We start from the raw sequence: 19,101 nt of genomic DNA, 5'->3' as shown, positions 1-19,101 counted from the left end.
TGCACTGTGATAAGGAAAATCAGCAATTTTTACTGACCCTGGTCACCCAAGGGCATCCTTTTACAAAGAGACACCTCTGACACGTGGATCCATGTTGACTGACATGATAGATGCAGCACTTGTAAAAGAAACCAGCTTGGAGTTGCATATCTTTTAGTGGCAACTAAATGCAGAAAAGAGTTACAAGAGTGGGAGCAACAGGAGATTTTCAGTTGGTTGTGAAGTCAGAGTGAAAGTTTTATATATAATTTCACCCATTTGAGAGGCAGATGGTTCTGTTAGTAACTATTCCTTACATATAGATCAGACTTCTAAAGACCTTCCTACGTCTGCTTTGGATAAAAGTATATAAAAAACCTGAACCCACGAGCTTTTGCCTTCAGTGTGCAGTCAGTATATTAGAAGGAAAAGGAGCTGTTACACCTGTGAAATTAAATTTGACTCAAAGATAGTTTAGGATGATAATGAAGGTGAAAGTTCAAAATATAGTGTGATATACGTACAAAGTGTATTGACCTGCTGTCTAACTTTTTTGTTCTTGCTTGAAATCTAAAATTTGGTTTCAAATAAAAATCACTTCCTACCAGTTCATATAATACAAGTATGTTACTGAATTCTGACTGAGGCAGTGCTGCTCAGAGACTGGGGGCCCAGGTCTGGCCAGGTCTGGCCTTTTGGCATGGGGTCAGGAGCATTTTGCAGGTTTCCAGACCACAGGCAATTCTGACTTTAGGGAAAGGTGAAGGAGGTGGGCACCTACCCTAGAGAGAGATTACAGGCAGCAAAAAAGCCAAGTTACAAATGAAAGCTTTCTATTCCTTTCTAGCACTACTGGTCTTCTGATAAATTTTCAAAATTTGAGATGAGTGGCAAATTTTTCAGCGAATCCAAGGGAACCAGAGTAGGGATGGTCAGCTTAGCAAGAGAAACTAAGGCACCAGGTAAGATGACAGCCTTGTGGGAGCAGAGATGGAGGGGTGAGGGGAGGGAGGAAGGCAGGCTGGCTCATGGAGGTGATCTGGCTGGCAGCAGGGCATGCAGGGGAGGGAGAGACTGCTGCCTGTCAGGATGTATCCAGAAGCCATAAACTGGTGCTGGAATCATCTGTCTGAAAAGAGAAGGGCAGAGAAGGAGAGCGGTAAAACTTTGGGTTTGGCATTGTGGGTGGCAGAGGGAAGAACAGGGCTCCTTCTGCACCCACCCTGCTTCTAGGTAGGGTGACCTGGCCAGAGCTCCAGGAATGAGCGTGGTTCGTTGTCTCTGAGTTCATGACATTATTTAAAAAAAAAAAAAAAAAAAAAGGAGAGAAGCCTAAATCTCTTACTGCTTGACTGGACAAACAAGAGCTTAACAACAAAGTCTTTCTACCTTCCCCCAAAAGCAGCTAATCTTCAGCCAAAGGCTTTTCCTGGGGCTTTTCTGGAGTCCACCTCTGCCCCGTGGGTGAGATCCCTGTCTCTGCTTGAGCCTGCCAGGGCAGTGAGAGTGCCGAGCACCTCTGAGCCGTGAGGGGGATATTGAGGAAGGAGGGAGATTTGTGCCAGTTAATTAGCAGCACTTTGGTGGTTTCAGCCCACAGTAACCTTCACAAGACCTGCAGTGAAGGAGAGATATTTGGGGATATATGGTTGAGGCTGGAAGTCGATTTATTTGAGCTCTTCTTTCTTTGAGCATCGAGTTCATTGTTCTTCCAGCTCCCTTTAGAGATCATGCCATCATCTGTCCAGGCTGGGCAGCCCGGAGTCAAAAGGAAAGGAGCCTTTTGCCCATCATTGTCACATAAATCAGAGCCCAAATCTGTAAAATGTGAGAAAATGAGCGATTCGATTATCCATATGGATCACTCTGGATTTATTCCAGATTGCTTCATTAATAGCAATCAAAGACATCACTTTAATGGATTTTTTATCCTCAAAATTATGATCATGGGGAATTTGTTCTGGCTATTGGTTTTGAAAAGGCTTTTGATTCTCTTCAATAGCCTTAACTTATTTCAGATTTAGGTAACAGTAGGATTTGGTCTTAAATATGTTAGATAGGTCAATCTCCTTTATTCAAATCCACTGCTACGTTAAAACTAATGACCACAGTTTGAAGATGATTTATATACTGAGGCTTAGACTGATACTTTTGCTGTTACAGAGGAGCCTTTGTTTTGGGAGAAGTCACTGTTTTTAAGGGAAAAGTCAGCGATGTTTTCCATTTTGCCCTTAGTTGTAGGATATGTTATTTTTTTAATGAAGATTTTCTTTAATGAAGATTATGCTGGAAGTCACTGAATGATGTTCATGTTTCTTCTTTGTTAATTGGGGTAAAACTCTTAAAGCCATTAGGTGATTTAAATGTAGCTCTATTTCAGCAATATCCTTTATTGGATCCCCCATTATCCTTTAAACATCTTGGTGTGCAAGGGGATAAAATTAGAATGAATTTGTTTGCTTTAAATTGCCAGCCTCTGCTTGATAAAACTATTAGCTATTTAGCTAATTGGGCTGCTCTTCCATTATCATTAATTGGCAGAATTGATACAATTAAAATGGGGGTTTTATCCAAAGTGTATGTGTTTTTGCTAGGTATTCCTATCAAGTTTCCTATCATGTTCAGGGAGTCTTACATTCTGCAATTAGTTTTCTTTTCAAGGTTAGAGGTAAATTCAAGATTGATTTTGAAACTCTGAAGCTTCTTACGGAGTCAGCTGGACTGACTCCTGCTAATTTTGTTGTTAGTTTTGTCTGCCTCGGTGCAACGTGTTTTGTGATTTAGGCAATTTGTGATTCAGCCCAGCGTTATGGGGCTGTGTGGAGTGTGGGGCAGTGCAAGCACGGACAGAGCACACCCGCTTTGCAGAGGGTCAGGGTGAGACTTGTCCCAGGCTGTGCCCAGCAAGGTGCTAAACACCCTCTATTCCCTGGCCCACCAAGTATTTTAACACAGCCAGAACTTTTAAGCACACAGGCCCAGTGACGTCAATTAGCTTACTCACACTAGTAAAGTTAAACAAAGGCTGCACTTGGTTGGGGCCACAGTAATCATCACCTTGTCAGTTTGAGGCTCCCACCGAATCCTTTGCAAAATAGCATCACTTTCAGCTTCCACCTTGGCTCTCAGCTGCTGCTGCCCTCCCTGTGAGCAGGGCAGGACACTGTTCGGAGGAGTTGCTCTGCTAATCCCCTTGTCGTGTGTCCAAAGCATCAAGAAACTGCACCCTCTGCTCCTGCCATCCCTGGTGGACATGCCATCCCTTTTAGGCTGCTAGTACAAATCGTACCTCTCCCTTCTAACGCCATGATTCATGTCAGCCATTAGCCTCAAATAAATGAATGGGCTGAAAGAAAATTAAAATCAAATCACGCTTCTGTCAAAGGGAGGTCTTGTTGACAAGCAGGGCCTCTATTGCCAGAATTAGTCATCTGGGTCTGTCTTTTGCACCAGAGACTAAGAAAAGCAGAGGATGATTAATTGGGCAGGACCAGGAAGATGTTGCCCCTCCCCTACAGCTGGCCAGTGGGGGCAGTTTCTAAATCACACCATGAGGGCAGTGGTTACATCACTGAGCACCACCACAACTGCTGCTTCACTTACACTGCAATTTTATGTGGTGCTGGGGTACCACATTTGTTCTTCACCACCCAAACATGCCCTTTTACTGTGATTTTCTTTACCTTATCTTGCAAGCCATGTAGAGCTGGGTCTATTGCCTTTTAAAGCTGCTTAAAATAATTTCTATTTAGAATATAAAATAGTTACATGCAAAATAATTTTTTAAATGTTTTGTCTGTAAAATAAGTGCAACTATAATAATATATAATTTTAACTAAAAAAAAATCAGGCTTTTTCCTGTAGACTCAATCCAGTATGTGTGTAACATGTTTGAACACTGGAGCAAACTTGATGCAATGCTGCCCTTCTTAATTCATTTGAGTCGTTGTCATTTTAGACTATACCAAAGTCATTTCATGAAACACATCATGCTTCATGGGTTAATCCTGATTTAGCTGTGACGCTTTGCTTTTGGGTATTATCTAAATTGTTTTGCCCATCTCTTCTTCATTCATTTTGTCTGTCATGAATATCATTCTACACACATTTCACTCATACATTTATTTGTATTTAAATTATGCATCTCTTTAAGGAGATAGACCCATCAAGTGATACACTACCTGATGGCACAAAGAATGAGGCATTGTTTACTTTTGCATAAAAAGCCATGAAGATGGAGCACACAGTTTATAGGATACTAATGAATTATTTGGATGGTTGATCTTAAGTCAGACTCAATCCAGCTAAGCTTGGTAGCCAATGCATTTGAAATGTAATGGATAATAGTCCAAGAGCCAAATACATTGCAGGTCTAGCTTGCACGGGTTGGTCCTTATTGACAGCCTTATTGAGGCACCTTTGCTCTGAGTGGCTGGGGAAGTAGCTCATCACAAGCTCACGGGCTTCCTTCTTGCCACTGCAGGAACAGAGGCTGGCTTTGGACAAGGCTCTGGGCCTTGGACACTCCTTCTGGGGAGACAGAGAGCACCTGAGTCTCTGGGGTCACAACCTAGCATGTTTCATGGGCACTGAATGAATTCACTGGAATGAAAGTCACCTTGGGCTGGGGAGCCTGTTGCAGCTCCTTCAGGAAGAACGAGTACTCCCACAGTGCAGTTAGAAACCCCACACTCCCACAGACTCCCCATGACTCAGGGAAAAGGAGGAGGGAGCAGAAACAGAACCCTTAGAGTAAAGACTACCTCACAGCACTAAATGCACTGATCTTGTGTTGTTTGTATTTCTGAATTAATTGCAGTAAATAAGGAGCACCATAGTGGGTAAAACTCAAGTGAAGGAGATGAGAATCAAGCCCAGGCAGAGTACAGGAGCTGCAATGCAGGAGCCAGTCCTCCCTGTGCAACCTTTAAGGTATATTAGGACTAAAACCTCCTTCCTGCTAGCGTTGCTATTTATTTGCTTCCATATCAGCTCTGAATTTGGCTTATTGTCACCAGTAAAGAGTCCAGAATCGGGGACATCCTGGGTTGAAACATTACTGTGGCATACAATGCCTCCTCCTCATTTGAAAGTAGAGATATAACTCTGTATGTCATTAACTAAGACAATAATAAATTAATACAATAGCCAAGTAATAGTGCTGTAATGCTTTCATGTATGAATTGGAATGTGAATACTGAGCTTTTCATTTCATGGTTGAAAAATACATGAGTTGACCCAAATATTAATTTCTGTATTTCAATCATTTACATATTATGGGTCAATAATAATTTCTTGCACAAATGACTTTTCAAATGAGAAGCAGTATATTGTAATGGTCTATCATATTTACAAACATCTCATTGTTATCCTAACTTAGCACTTAGTATTTAAAATATACTGGACAAGATATTGTTTGCCAAATACAATATAAAACTGGGTCATGTAAAATTCAGATACTATTTTCTTTTATCCATAATTTATAATATTCATAAACCATGGAGTGGCAGGCCTCTGCCCCTGGCAGGCCCACGCCCCCACTTTGGAATGGGCATCGTTTTCCAGCAACAGTTTAGGAGACCTGACACTTCTTTCTGCTCTTTCCTGACCTTAAAAATCTCACCCCTTTGAGCAGCAATCCCTCTGAAGATCCAGCACTGTCAGAAGAACTAATGGTTGGAGGTTTGAGTTTATTACATCCCAAGATTTCTTTACAGCATGCAATGACATCCAACAATGGATGTCTTTTTTCAATTACTTTGCAAAGCTAAAATAGTATAAATAATCTTGGGGTTTGCTTACTGGTATTGAACTTAGTCCATCATTTCGGGCTGTTCATTGTTTCATCATATTCTACGCCTTTATTAGCCAACATATTCCAGCAGAAACCTTTTGTCTTAGAGTAAATGTGTTCAAGTGTTCAAGTACTGAATTAATCAGGGACTAGTGCAACATATATATGCTGCCCAGCAAGATGAATTTACACATCTGCCTTTTCCCCTAATTATAATTCCAGAGGTTGAATGTCAACAGCATATGGGTATATCCTCAAAGAGGCATGCAAACACACACATACAGGCACACACACTGTACATTAATCTCTCTTGGCTTATCTGTTGCTGTCTTTAATTTGTATACTTCAAAATTGAGTGGTGAGGTCATTTATTAGACTGTTTCTGTGAATTTTATGTAGTGATAAGAAAGCAGTAACATGCAATTTGTTTTTATAGGACTCACTTTTGTAAGTATGATCTAATGTTTTCTTCCTTTAACTGAACAGTGAGGAAGAGGTGATTTCAGAGCTAACTGAGAGTTAACTGGCTACGTTTCAACTGTCACCATTGTCTTAAATCTACATAGAGAGTGGAGAGAGCCAGAGAGGTGTAAGTACAGCAGGACGCTGGGAAAAAAAATGTTTGTAAGTAGAAATTTCTCCTCAGAGCAAATTTTTCCAGTTTGTCTTAATTTTTTCTTTCCCTATTTTTTAAGCACAACGTGTGATGGAGACGATTGTTATTATCCAAAGGACCTGACTTGCTGGCTCACTGCATCTCTGTTTATGAAATGCCATAACAAAAGTGAGCTCACGCTTGTGTGCTTCCAATGCGTGATGTTCCTGTGTGCCAGATGGGCACTTTCATGACTGTATGAGCGTGGATTATTTCATTTCCTACATCTGGGACTCCAAATGGCTGCACAGAATGCCACAGGAGAGAGGAACAGATCTTCAGCTGGGGAAACCTACCTTCACAGGGGAACCAGCTACATCAGAGGGGATGAGGCAGAAAAGCCCCAAGTGATATCTGAAAGTTCACATAAATCAGGGCCATAAGGGAAACCTTTAGAACCAGGAACAAGACAAAAATAAACAATAACTAATGTTGGATGTCAGCTGTGGAGGGGGGGAGGGAAAATAAACCATAAGCAGTTTCTTGTCTGGCCACAGAAGATGTGTTTGGAATGCTGTTTTGTATTTCAGCTCAGAAACTCTGCAGTGACCTTCAGATATTGCTGGGTATTACAAGTTCTACAGATAGCCAGAGAGAAATATTCCAAGGAGAGATGGCATATACTGTGCCATGCTAGTTAATGTTGTGTGCATACTGCTCACAGCCCGTTCCCGAGCTGTGACCAGGCAGCCTTGGTAAAACAGTGTGGAGTCCTACAGTAATAGTCAGGGATTCTAGTTAGTCATAATGATGTTGCAGGATTTGGGATAATTAGTTGTTTGTTTGTAGCATAAGAGTGCTTTCTTTTTTTTTTTTTTTTTTTTAAGCTCAAAATGAGAGCAGATCCTCAGTATAGTGAGGATCTGGCTCACTACACTTTTGCAGAGTATGTTGCATTTCAGAGCCAGCAAACAGGAGGAGATGAGGAGAAGAATTAGTTGTAGCAGAAAAAAATATAGTTAAGTCAGTGACTTTCTTAAGATGAAAGAGAGCAAACCCCCAAAAGAGAACAAATGAAAAAAGTAATGAACAAAAAGAAAGTAAGAGCTTGTGACACAAAGTAAGAAAAATAAACAGCAGTTGATTTAACTATTTTGCATAAGATATTTACAAACCACAGCATATTACTGTTTGCTTTATGCATTTTCACATCCTGCTCAGTTTAAAGCAGTAATTTTCTGCAAGGACAACAGAGGGAAAAAAATGCTTTACACTGCTTATATTAATTACATTTTTTCATTACCCGTCATGTTTTCTACAGGCTTGTGTATTATTACTGTAAAATGTAATGAAACAGAAAAAGAAAAAAAGAATGGACTTCTGGGAAATTTTCCAATTCTTGAAATGCAATGTTAATTGAGTGCTATTTTTAGGTCATCACAGATAGAACTGAACCCATTGCCATCAGAGCACAGAATGGGGACAGCCCAGGTGCAACACAAACTGGGTGAGGGAATCAGTTTCTACTAATGGAGAAAAAGAGAGAAACTAACTCGCCAGAGGGGTGGGTTCAGGGCAGTTTCTATTTCTTGATGTAAAGTTCTCAAAGCAGAAATGAAAGGGAAGGGTGCAGAGCTGGCAGGGATCCAGGACCCACCATGCCCAACCATGGTCACTCCTGAAGGAGATCCACTGACTTCTGAATCAGGAGGGCAGAGTAAATGAGAGGCTCTGTCTGGTTTTGTGGCTGACTTTCAGCTCTGGGAGGGAGGGCACTCTGGAAGCCGACATGAAATAAAGTCTCCCAAAATGTATCAGAAATCCCTTTAATTTATAGATCTCTTAAAAGGCTGCCAAAAAATCAATTATTTTAATTTGTATATCGTGCAGGCATGGACTGATTCAAGTTCTTTTGAAGTATTTTTAAACAGTCATTGCACAAAGGCATCCTCTTTCCCATATGCAAAAAGAAATGAATTGAAAATCAGAATTTCTCACAATCATTTTGATTGGAAGAATAGTGCAATTCACATGGGATTCTGCAAGCAAATCTGAGTCCCCTCACTCAGTCTGTTAACTGGGTACCTTTACTGTCAGTCTCAAGAATCAGTGTAGCTCTACTGCTCCTTTTATTATCTGCCTTCTCTCCCAAAGAGTGTAGGGAAACTGAAATAACCCCTGATATTTCCCCATAACAGGGGAAATAGTTCCTGGCACTTGGGAGTGGTTGGAGGTTCTATTTGAAACAGAAGTTGAAAATCGTCAGTGTGCACTTACCAAGGCCAGAATCACAGAATCACAGAATCTGCTGGGTTGAAAGGATCATCAAGTCCAACTTCTGACTCTGCACAGGACATCCCCAAGAGTCACACCATGTGCCCAAGAGTGTTGTCCAAATGCTTCTTGAGGTCTGTCAGGCTGGTGCTGTGACCACTGTCCTGGGGAGCTGTTCCAGTGCCCGGCCACCCAGTCAACCCCTGGGTGAAGAGACTTCCCCTCTCATGAAACAACTGGAGACCAATCCCCCGGGTCCTGTCACGGATCACCACAGCACAGAGATCGGTGCCTGCCACTCTTCTTCCCCTCAAGAGGAAGTTGTGACTGCAGTGAGGTCTGCCCTCAGTCTCCTCTTGCCCAGGCTGACCCCAGCTGCTCTTTACATGACTTTCCCTCCAGACACTTCACCGTCTTCATAGCTCTCCTTTGCATGATCTCTAATAGTTTTATATCCTTTTATATTGTGGTGCCCAGAACTGTACACAACTGTACACTGGTGTGGCCACACCAGTGACCTCTGTGAAAGAGGAGAGAGCATCCCACTTGCAGGGAGCCAGTCTCCACAAAGCTGTTCATTCTCTGCAGAGCACTGCACTGCTATAAAAGCAAGAGCCTTGCAGCCATTTCAAATGGCAGTGTAGCATGTTTTGGAACAACTGAGATTAATCCAGCTTTCTACCTGCTTTGGCCCCATCTCAAAAAACAATCATGATCAGGTGGTAGAATTACCAAACCAGTTCTCTTTGTTTTAGTGTTAGTGGAGATTTGCTAACCAGCCTCTAGGTATGAGACAACCCTACACTCATTCTGACCCAGGTCATCAGAGACATTTATGGCAGGATCCTAAACAAAGACACTTAAGCACCCAAATTCCCAAGATGATCTGGGATCTTTTACCTTGGTACAAACAGCTTGAATTCTGGCCTTTTCTTTATTCATTAGAAGGTGTTTTTTGGGTTTTTTGTTTGTTTGTTTGTTTGCTTGTTTGTTTGTTTTTTTTGGTTTTGTGGGGTTTTTTGTTTTGGTTTGGTTTGGTTTTTTTTTGTTGTTGTTGTTGTTTTTTGGTTTTGTTTTTGTTTTTGTGGGTTTTTTTTTTTTTTGTTTTTTGTTTTTTTTTTTTCCTATGGGTCTGTGAGTCACTTGAAGGTCCAGGCTCATCCTTTTTCCAATCTCAGCTCAAGAATCCTAACTGTGCCCAAGTGCCACAAGAAATACAAGGCATCAGTAGTGCTCCCTTGAGTGTGGCTCTCCTTGATCTATGCAATAACATGAGCATCAGGTACCTATCAAGAGCATGTCTTCACTTCTTGCCTATCTTCAATTCTCTACCCTTAATTCTACTTCCCTTAAGTCACATAACCTGTGACTTAATAAAAATAACCCCTCAGTGTATTTCAGATGTGTCTTCCCACCTATTCTGCAGGAGATACGGCAATGGTATATAAGTGTTATGGATTTGCCTGACAAGGCTTAGATGGATAAAAAAAGCAAAGCAAAACACAAACTGAAGAGTTGGTTTGCTCTCCAAACATTTCTAGTGCTAAGGTAGAAGTGATAAGTCATAAACATAAGCCAACATGATTTTCTCTTACCTGACACATTGAATTAAGGCTGTTGTGCTCAAACACTTAGAGCAAAATTGACAAACACTTCCTTTTAGGAATGTTGCAGCAAAGGTGTTAACAAGGCACATTCTGCCCTGCACTAGCACACAAGGTATGTGAACTGTGATATTCTTGTTGCAAATCAAGAAAGAAATCCTGCTCCTTCTGACTTTGCTTTTCCTGCCTCCAGCGGTGGTGCCAGCATTTGGACTTCATTTAGTCAAGCCAAGTCGCCCCAGCCTGTTGCAACCTCACCATGGGCCTTAGCTCATTATTGGCTTGTCAGCACTAATACTTCATCAAGACCAATCTCAAACCTGGCAGCTATCCCTACATGTGTATCTCACCATGACAGACCCCTTTTTGCGTTTAGATTAGTTATTCCTCTTTGCTAGGAAATTGGTCTGGATCCACAGCCCTCCAATTGGGAGTCACAATATTTTTCCATAAAGGACCCAGTTTTGTTCTTTCAGAATGATTTGTTTTTCCTTAGCACCCGAAGTTGTTCTGATAGGCTGCAGTCCAAAAACAGCAGGGCTCCTTTGCAGGCCAGAGCAGGTAAGCTTTTTTTTTGTAGCGGGATGACAGGAGCAAGTGTTAGAGAGTATAGAGGGAGCAAAGGGAGCCATGAAACCACAAAGTCTCCTGAAGCTTGGGCAGCCTGACCCAAGCCAGCTGGATCCCACTACACCACCCCTAGGGAATGGCTCCTATGTGAGCCAGCCCCTTCACTGCTCCAGCTGCTGAGGAAAGGGCAATAAATTTGTTAATTCCAAGTAAACTCATTGAATAAATCAGGAAGTCAGTATTCCAATGGCAATTCAGACTTGAGATAATGTCTTAAGAGACAAGCAGTCACTGGTTTCCATGGGAATTTTGCCATATCTGTCACCAGGACAAGGATTTAATCTATGGGAGTTTTCATTTTTTTCAACTTGATTAGCTGACACCTGTCCTCTACTGAAAGACAGTCACAGTGAACCTGAAGAATTGTGGTAATAAGCTGGTCAAGGAGACTTTGCAGGATGGACCTGAGGAGGCTGCAGTCATTTGACTGGATCAATAGGTGGGATTTCATCAGAGAGAAGGGGTTCAAATATCACTGAAAATTTCACTTCAGTGTGTTTGTTTTCTGTTTCAGCTGTGTTGGGAATGGCCTGTAGATTCAAACTGTGACTCAGAGCAGGAGAAATGAGGAGCCATTAATTCTTACTAAAAAAATGCTATTCCAGGCCATAGCCCTAACATAAATGAATTTGGCATGTTCAGAGTGGACCATCACTTCCATGATGAAATCAATGGATATAATTCAGCTTTGGTCAGATGAGGCCTCACGCATGCAGACCATGCACCAAATGTTTATTATTGTTATTATTAGTGCTTTCAAAGAGTTCAGTTGTCTTGATCCAAGGAAACAGTAGGCAGCAGTGCTTAAATATGTTTCAGGCTCTGGAATTTTCAAAAACCCTTGTGCTCTCAATTCCCAATGACAACATGGAGCCTAGAAGCTTTAAAAATCTGAAGTAGGTACTGATCTGTATTCAGGGGAGCTCGTATATTTGTGGAAATCTGCCTCTAATTTTTTCAGCAGCCCTGTCGTTCTGGGTCACATTAGGGACCATGAACACTTCACTTGACACTACTCTGCAAACTCTGCTCCTTTGCACAGCTGTGGGTAAAACAGAGAGATGTATTATGGCTCTCAACTAAGAGGAAGATGCCATAAGCAATGATGTGTTAGCCAGGATGTTAGAAGATGCCATTGTATACATCAGATGCAGAACCCAATTAGCTGGGGTAATCGCAGTTTCTGATTTAAAGGTTTTTGCAGCTTATGAACCTTCCCACCCTTCTTCTCAGCCTCTGTGTTGCCCCTGCTGAGGATCTGCACTGCTGCAGTGAAGAAGCCCATCTAGACAGCATGGCCTGCATGCACGGGCTCAAAGGCTTTGCCTGCTACAGTATTGGCACCCAACTCACATCACAGCCAGGACGACTCAGATGCTAAACTGGCTGTCCATGCTCACACATGAGCCTTTGAAAAGAAAATGTACGTGGACCAGCTCCTGAATGCTTTTGTAGATATGCCAGCACATGACCTGTGTGGTGCCCTTGCAGTCCTGTTTAGACTAAATTTGCAAGCAGGCAGTGTTCTCCCCCAAGACGATGGACATTTGTCATCTAATTGATTAAATCTGTGTTATCCAAGAGGGTGTTCCCAGCCAAACAGTGAAATGCTTCTAAAGCATTCCAGAACAAATCCCAGGATGACCTGTGCTGCACCCACACAGAGCTGCTCTGACCCTGCACTCCAGCCAGTCTGGGAAGTAAGGTGGGCTTCAGAGCAATCAGCTCTGGGCATCAGGGATTCTGTAATAACATAAAAAAGTGGCTAACTCTCCACTCCCTTTTCCTGGTTGTATGGTGTGAAATGCTGCTGAATCCAGCGAAATTGCACTGCTATAAAACTCAGATACAACAGAGCAGGTAAATATCTCAATATATATAATATTGATAAAGTTCATAATGTCAGTGCCAAGAGAGTCCAGAACAGAACTGGCCTCTTGTATTTGCTTCAGTAGATTGCACTTTAGCACTATTATTTTCATCAGTTTTTTGTTACTTTGTCATTTTCCTGGGTATCATCAGAATAAAGCTCATCTCCCAACTCCTCAAACCCAAGCATATCCCTCTAAGTTTTGGGGTTGGGATAAAGAGTACCATGCCTATATTATATCCTTTGAAATGGAGCACTTTGCACAAAAGGCCTACCAAGTTCCCATCAGAAGAGTTAGTTGAAGACTGGGGAACTGGAAACACTGGCTGCAGCTAATTTCTTTTTTTCTCTTTGTTAACCTACTTTGTCCAAACACTATGAACATTTGGTGCATTTAGTTCTAAATATGTCAAATTCTCCTTTAGGGAAAAATTTCAAAAACCTAAAATCATCTCTTAAGATCAAAATCATTGCCTGAGCTCAAAATTACTCTTCTCTACACAAATAAACCACACACACATACTTATGTGCTTTGTCTGCACTGTAGGAATTGTCCTGGGATAGCACTGTGCTGTGTCGGTGGAGCCCTGCTAAAAAGCCCGGCTTTCTGATAATGAGAGAGAGCTGCAAATATTAACACATCGTTGTGGGCAGTGGGAAGCAAGAATGATTATCCCAGAATATAACAAATCTAAAAATAAATTGCCTTCACTTTCACTTATTGCACACTGATGGGGGTAAAACAACTTTAATTAGTGTAACAGGACAATAGCAATGGAATTGGCTTGGTCGCAAGATTTTTGCAGGATGACACTGATGGTATTACTATCCAACTTCAAAGATTTGGAAAGATGTGGCTGCTAACACTGGAGAATAGAAACCTGTTTTTCATCAACTAGGCTGGCCTGACAAATTAAGTCTGTGGAGTCATTAGATTAAGATAAGAGCTTATCTCCTAGACTGACATTTATTCAGAGGTTTTTATGCTGCTCAGCTAGTAATTAGTGCAGTTGAATTTTTAACACTGCTTTCTCCAGTCATTTGACAAATTTGAAATATATACAGTTTCGATTTAAAAAAAACCAACTAAAATCCAAGAATACAATATTATTAGCTTGGAAAGGTTTTAAGAAGGGTTGAGATGATGCTAAAAATCTTCAAGGAGGTCAGAAGTGCTTCTGCTGTTGACTCATTTCCATACACAGATTAAGAGGCTCCATAAACTAAATTTTTAGGCACTAAGCAGCAGATATCTGTAGCAAATCTGTAATTTCTTTCACACCCATCCATTTTGTAATTCTGCTGCTTTAGAAGGGCAGGAATATGGTGCAGGCTGTGGGACTGCTCATTAACCCTTGTCTGCCTCCTTCAGCACTCAGATTAGGATTCAGGTGGGGGCAGTTTCAAAAGGAATCTTCTCTCATATGGCTGATTTAATGGGATAAGGTTTATTTTTCCTGTCCTAATTTTCTTGTAATAACAGATGGATTGTTCCACAGTAAACCAATGCATTACTTTTGGACACGTGTTTTTAAATTGCTTTTGACTAACAAGTATCACTTTTTTTAAACAGTTCATTTTGAGTAACTGAAGATCAGAATTGGATTAATAATTAGTGATTAAATGGATGACTATTTGTTTATGAGCTTTGACAGGTTTGTTACAGCTACATCCTGTTGCAGCATTTGTTTTGTCCAAAGTGCAGCCATCTCAGCATCTATGGTTGTTACCTTTAGAAAAACACAGACTAGAGGAGTTCATGGTAGTAAATTGTGGTTCATCCAACTGCTTTAGTTCTGTGATTACTGGATTTCACAAAAACAACAACAAAAAAGACTGCTGGTTTACATTTTACACCATACTGCCAAGACCCTGAACTCTGTGGACTCAGGGCCAGGGCCAGCAGCTGCAGAGGGTGACACATTGTCACTCACCTGCACTCCTGAGCTTGATGCAGCAATGGTAGAGCAGGACACAGGCTCTCAGGCTGACTGGGACCAGGATCTGCATGCTGGTTTTCCACGTTCCTTTCTGTGGGTTTTCGTGGCATTTATATAGCCCCAAAGCATGAGAGGAGTTTTAGCATCTCATAAGTACAACAGGTACTTATGAGTACTTATGGGTACTTATGACTTTCTATGGTTGGAATGCCATGAATGGGAAGTAAGGCACTAAGCAGGGAGTTATTTCAGATCTTTGTACAGCCAGGAATGAAACCCTGGTGCTCTCTACTTTCTGAGCCAGGCTCTTGACCTAAACCTGCCCTGACTCCTGTTTCAATGCAGATGCTTTCAGGCCTCTGTGTCTGCTAAGGCCCTTGATACTTCCCATTGGAGACATGAAACCCTATATATTTTGTATATATTTAATATATGTGTAAAATTCAAGTTGTGTGGCAATCTCTGCCATTGGATATCCCACCATTCCTGGTCTGGTGGTGAGCTCTCAGCTTGTGGTCAGGAGTGCCTAGAGGTAGAGATGGAGACAATATTTTTGCTCATAAAATTGCTTGTAAATGGAAAGAAATTTGCATTAAGTGGAACCATTTGCATCAATCCCCCAAAAGCTTGAAGTACTGTTTTGCTCTCTAAATTTCATCTGTTAATGCTGCCTTTGTTGTCAACGAGGTCAAGAATCCTGCATAATTCCCCGTATATATCTCACTTCCCAGCAGAGAGAAATGAAACCCCTTCCTGGACCTTGGATGAGCATGAGGGAAAGACCCAATTTCTGATGCCTCTAGGGAGAAGCATGGCCTCAACAGAGGAAGAAGGAGGTGTTTAAATTCAAGCTTCCCAGGATTTGTGGCAGCAGCATCCCTATTTTCCTATATTGTTTTACTTTCTTGTGTTGTGCACTGCTGTGTTGTGCATTGCTGCAGAAGCTGGATAGTGTCAGCTCTACTCTGGCAAGTTTCACCTGTTGAGCCGTTAGACTAAAGTGGAAAGGTTGCCATCGCCCAGACACACCAACAGAACCAAAGAAAGTCTTCACCTCTGGGACAAAACCCAGCTATGTGAAACTATTAACATCTCCTTTTGATGGGCTGGAGATTACAGCATAGAGGTGTCTTGATGTTGTCTGTCACAGCTGTCTATCAACAGTGCTGGCTCATGGGGCAGTTCTCTGGCCCCACAGCCTTTTCAGACCTACCCTGCTGCCACCACCCTCGTGTAGCTCCATGAGACATACCACTGACTTGCCCTCTTGCCTTCAGCCAACAATTTAAAGACGATTGCTGCTTGATGGTGCACGCAAATAAATTAATAGTCTTTGTTCTGGCCAAATTGTCTTGAGCCTGAGACCTTCAGTGGCCCCACACAAAGCCAAGGATTGACAGAAGCACTAGCAAAAGAGAAGTCCAAACAGGTCAAGGAAAGGGGCATTGCAGACTAATAAAACCTGTTACTACACGGAGAACTTTGCTCAACTTCTGATGCCAGAAAAGACAGCCTAGACTGGCAGGTAAATCTCCCTGAAAATAGCAGAAATCAAGGTTTGACCAAGGTTAGATGGTTAGACCAACCATATTTATCCCAGGTTACTTAGTAAATATGGAAATACTGTAAAAAGAGAATTGGAGATTTTACAGAAGGAAGGTGTCATTGAATGGCAATGACAGTACAACGATGCTTTAGTCTGCCCTCCATTTTTCAGTGTCCTGCTCTCAGGGTGATGGTTGCTCTTCAGCATTTAGCCAAGGTCAGACAGGTGAGAGAGATTTTTTTTCTGAAGTTTCTAGTGTTTCTAATAAATTTTTTAAATTATAGTAAAGGGCAATAACTTTTTTTAACTAGCAAATACATTTTTAGTGTCACCAGAAAATGGTGCCTGTGAATTTGGATGTTTCTCTGATTTTTTTATGATTGCTTTTGGCTTCTAAGTTTGGTGCAAGGGGTAGCCATGTCCAAGAAAAAAATATGCTTGCCCTTTAACTGAATTCCATAGGCTGAAATTTATCCATGGTAAATGTTTCAGAGTACAGTAAATTATGCAGGAGGTTCCACACAAACATCCTTTACTCTCAGAAATTAAGGTGAGCACTCAGTAGCACAAGTACATGGTATAGCCATCCAATTGTTTGTGTTTTGCCCAGGAATTCAAGACTTTTCACAAATAACTACACTTTGCAGTTCCATAACACAAGTGCTGTGACCCCACAGAACAACCACAAAGGTAGGGTAAACACTTCTCATTCTATTTTATAGGTACTTAGCACTTATGAAATGCAAGCTCAAGGCAGGCTGTGAGGAACATCTACCCTTAGAGAAGTCTTTCTGGAAGGCCAAAGAAATTATTTGCTGAAATATCAGTGGTAAGTCAAGCGGTCAGTGGCCAATGCAGCCGTTGGGTTGGTGGGTTCCCTTGCTCCATGGTAAAGTCCCACTGCAATAGCCCAGCCTCTCCCTGGTTTGTTTTTCTGTTTTATGTTATTCATTAAACCCTTTGCTGTGACATGCCATTGCCAGTGTGCCAAATCCTGCGCAAATCATATCCTCTGTTCTTCTGTTGCAGATTTGTGAGATAATCTATTATAGATTAATCATTTCAGTCTTATGGTGCAATGTCAAAAATAAATTGGGGTTATGAAGTTGGAGGGGAGCCACTTGGGGGTCGTGTGCTCTCACTGACGCTCCTTATTTGACTTTGAAAACAGCATCATGACAAGATTTTTGAAGCTGATTGTTACTCCATGGAATCCAAATCATAAGGTAAAAAATGCTGTGGAGTAAGTTTTCATCTTCACAAATATTAGCTCAGTGTTGAACTGTAAACGATTTTCAAGCTATTGCCTTCCCTCTCCTCACAACATGAAACATATCTGGGCCGATCCATTACATCTCTTTAGAATATAAGATGGCAGAAAAATAGAATAAAAAAAAATCCAACCTCTTTAAATGACTGAATATCTGCTGGAGATGGAGGTATCCAACACAGAAAAATAATACAGGCCAGGAACACAGCCAAATATACTGTAAGAAAATATTAATTTGCATAATTTTAAATATTCTCTAACATTTCATAAGATCTCAAGTGTCTAACAGTGAGTAATTTGTCTAATACTGCAGTTCTTGTTGCCCTCCCAGCTGAATCACAGTAAGTCCTTGGTGTCTCCAAACCAGAGCAAGGATTAGTGCATACAGAGTCACTCTCCTCCTTAGCTTCCAGGTCTCTTCTGCAGGACAGGAAGATCTACAATCCTCTCTGAATTAGGAATGAACTGAGAAATGAGACATTTAGTTCTATCTGTGCTGCCATGTACCGTCCACCTAGACAGCAAAGCTTTATCCTGCCATCAGTTATTGAATGCAGACCTACAGTGACTTCATGGCATGCTTTACCTTCCGAGGGATGGCAGAATATTGTGGGGAATACAAGGAATGGAAAAGCACTATTTGTGTTACAGTTTCTTTCGCTTGTGTGCAAGTAAATCAAACCACACTCCACGCTGAGTGATATATCATATAACCCTTCAATGTGATATGTATCCAACGATTTGTTTTTCACTATGGTAGCTTTTCACAACCCATAAGTCAGATGGAAGGTAGAGGGATTTCCTAGCTTGAAATGCAAAGTGATTTTATTTTTAAGATATGCTAGGGATTTTTTTCCCTACCAAGAACAGTTACTGAGGAATACAGATGAAAATATGTGCCAGAGCATATTCACTAATGATTTACTCAAAATATGTGCCAGAGCATATTCACTACTGATTTACTCAAAAGATATGATGGCATCCAGAGTCCCTTACAGAGTTCTTCTGAGCAATTAATGCATTAGAAGTGTGCATTCAAGCAAAATAAGACAGTAGCAATAAGATAACCAAGAGAACAAAATTACTAGCACAGTGCAAATCTGAATTGGTTTGAATGTATCCATCCCTAGGTCTCCACCCGAGACCTATGTTTTGTATTCAGTCGGTAATTATGGTCATATTTCCAGCTCACAGAATATTCTGAGTTGGAAGGGACCCACAGGGATCTTCAAGTCAAACTCTCAAGTGAATGGCCCATATGGGGATTGAACCTTGGTATTATTAATACCATGTGCAGCATCATGTGCTAAAAAGCTGGATGTCTGACCTTAGAGAACACAGATAAATGGATAGCATGTCAAAAAGAAAAGATGCCTTTAAAATGTCATTAGAACATTGATATGATTGGTGAATCATAACAATATGTTACTTTAAAAGTGATGGGCAGAAAACCTCAAAATAATTGAGCCTGAAAAGGAATTTTCTTTCCTTGCTTTCCCAGCAAAGGCAATCCTATCCCACCAGCTCTGTTTACTCAGCATCTCAAAGGCCAATTCCTGTGTGAACACTCATTTCCCTTGGGAACAAGGATAAGAACCA

At 41.3% G+C, this 19,101-nt stretch overlaps 1 long non-coding RNA gene across 1 annotated transcript in view; it reads left to right on the top strand.

Annotated features, from left to right (window-relative positions):
• The window catches only part of LOC128792463 (uncharacterized), a 361,852-nt gene that overhangs the window by 332,770 nt on the left and 9,981 nt on the right, over nucleotides 1-19,101 (top strand). The window contains exons 17-21 of the long non-coding RNA XR_008432418.1: nucleotides 827-941; nucleotides 4,799-4,911; nucleotides 6,260-6,362; nucleotides 16,955-17,061; nucleotides 17,404-17,458. This is a non-coding gene — a long non-coding RNA (uncharacterized LOC128792463). The remainder of the gene's footprint in view (nucleotides 1-826; nucleotides 942-4,798; nucleotides 4,912-6,259; nucleotides 6,363-16,954; nucleotides 17,062-17,403; nucleotides 17,459-19,101) is intronic.

This window comes from Vidua chalybeata, chromosome 9 (assembly GCF_026979565.1).
Source record: "Vidua chalybeata isolate OUT-0048 chromosome 9, bVidCha1 merged haplotype, whole genome shotgun sequence".
Classification (NCBI taxonomy): Eukaryota; Metazoa; Chordata; class Aves; order Passeriformes; family Viduidae; genus Vidua; species Vidua chalybeata.
This window is presented reverse-complemented; position numbering and strand designations above follow the sequence as displayed.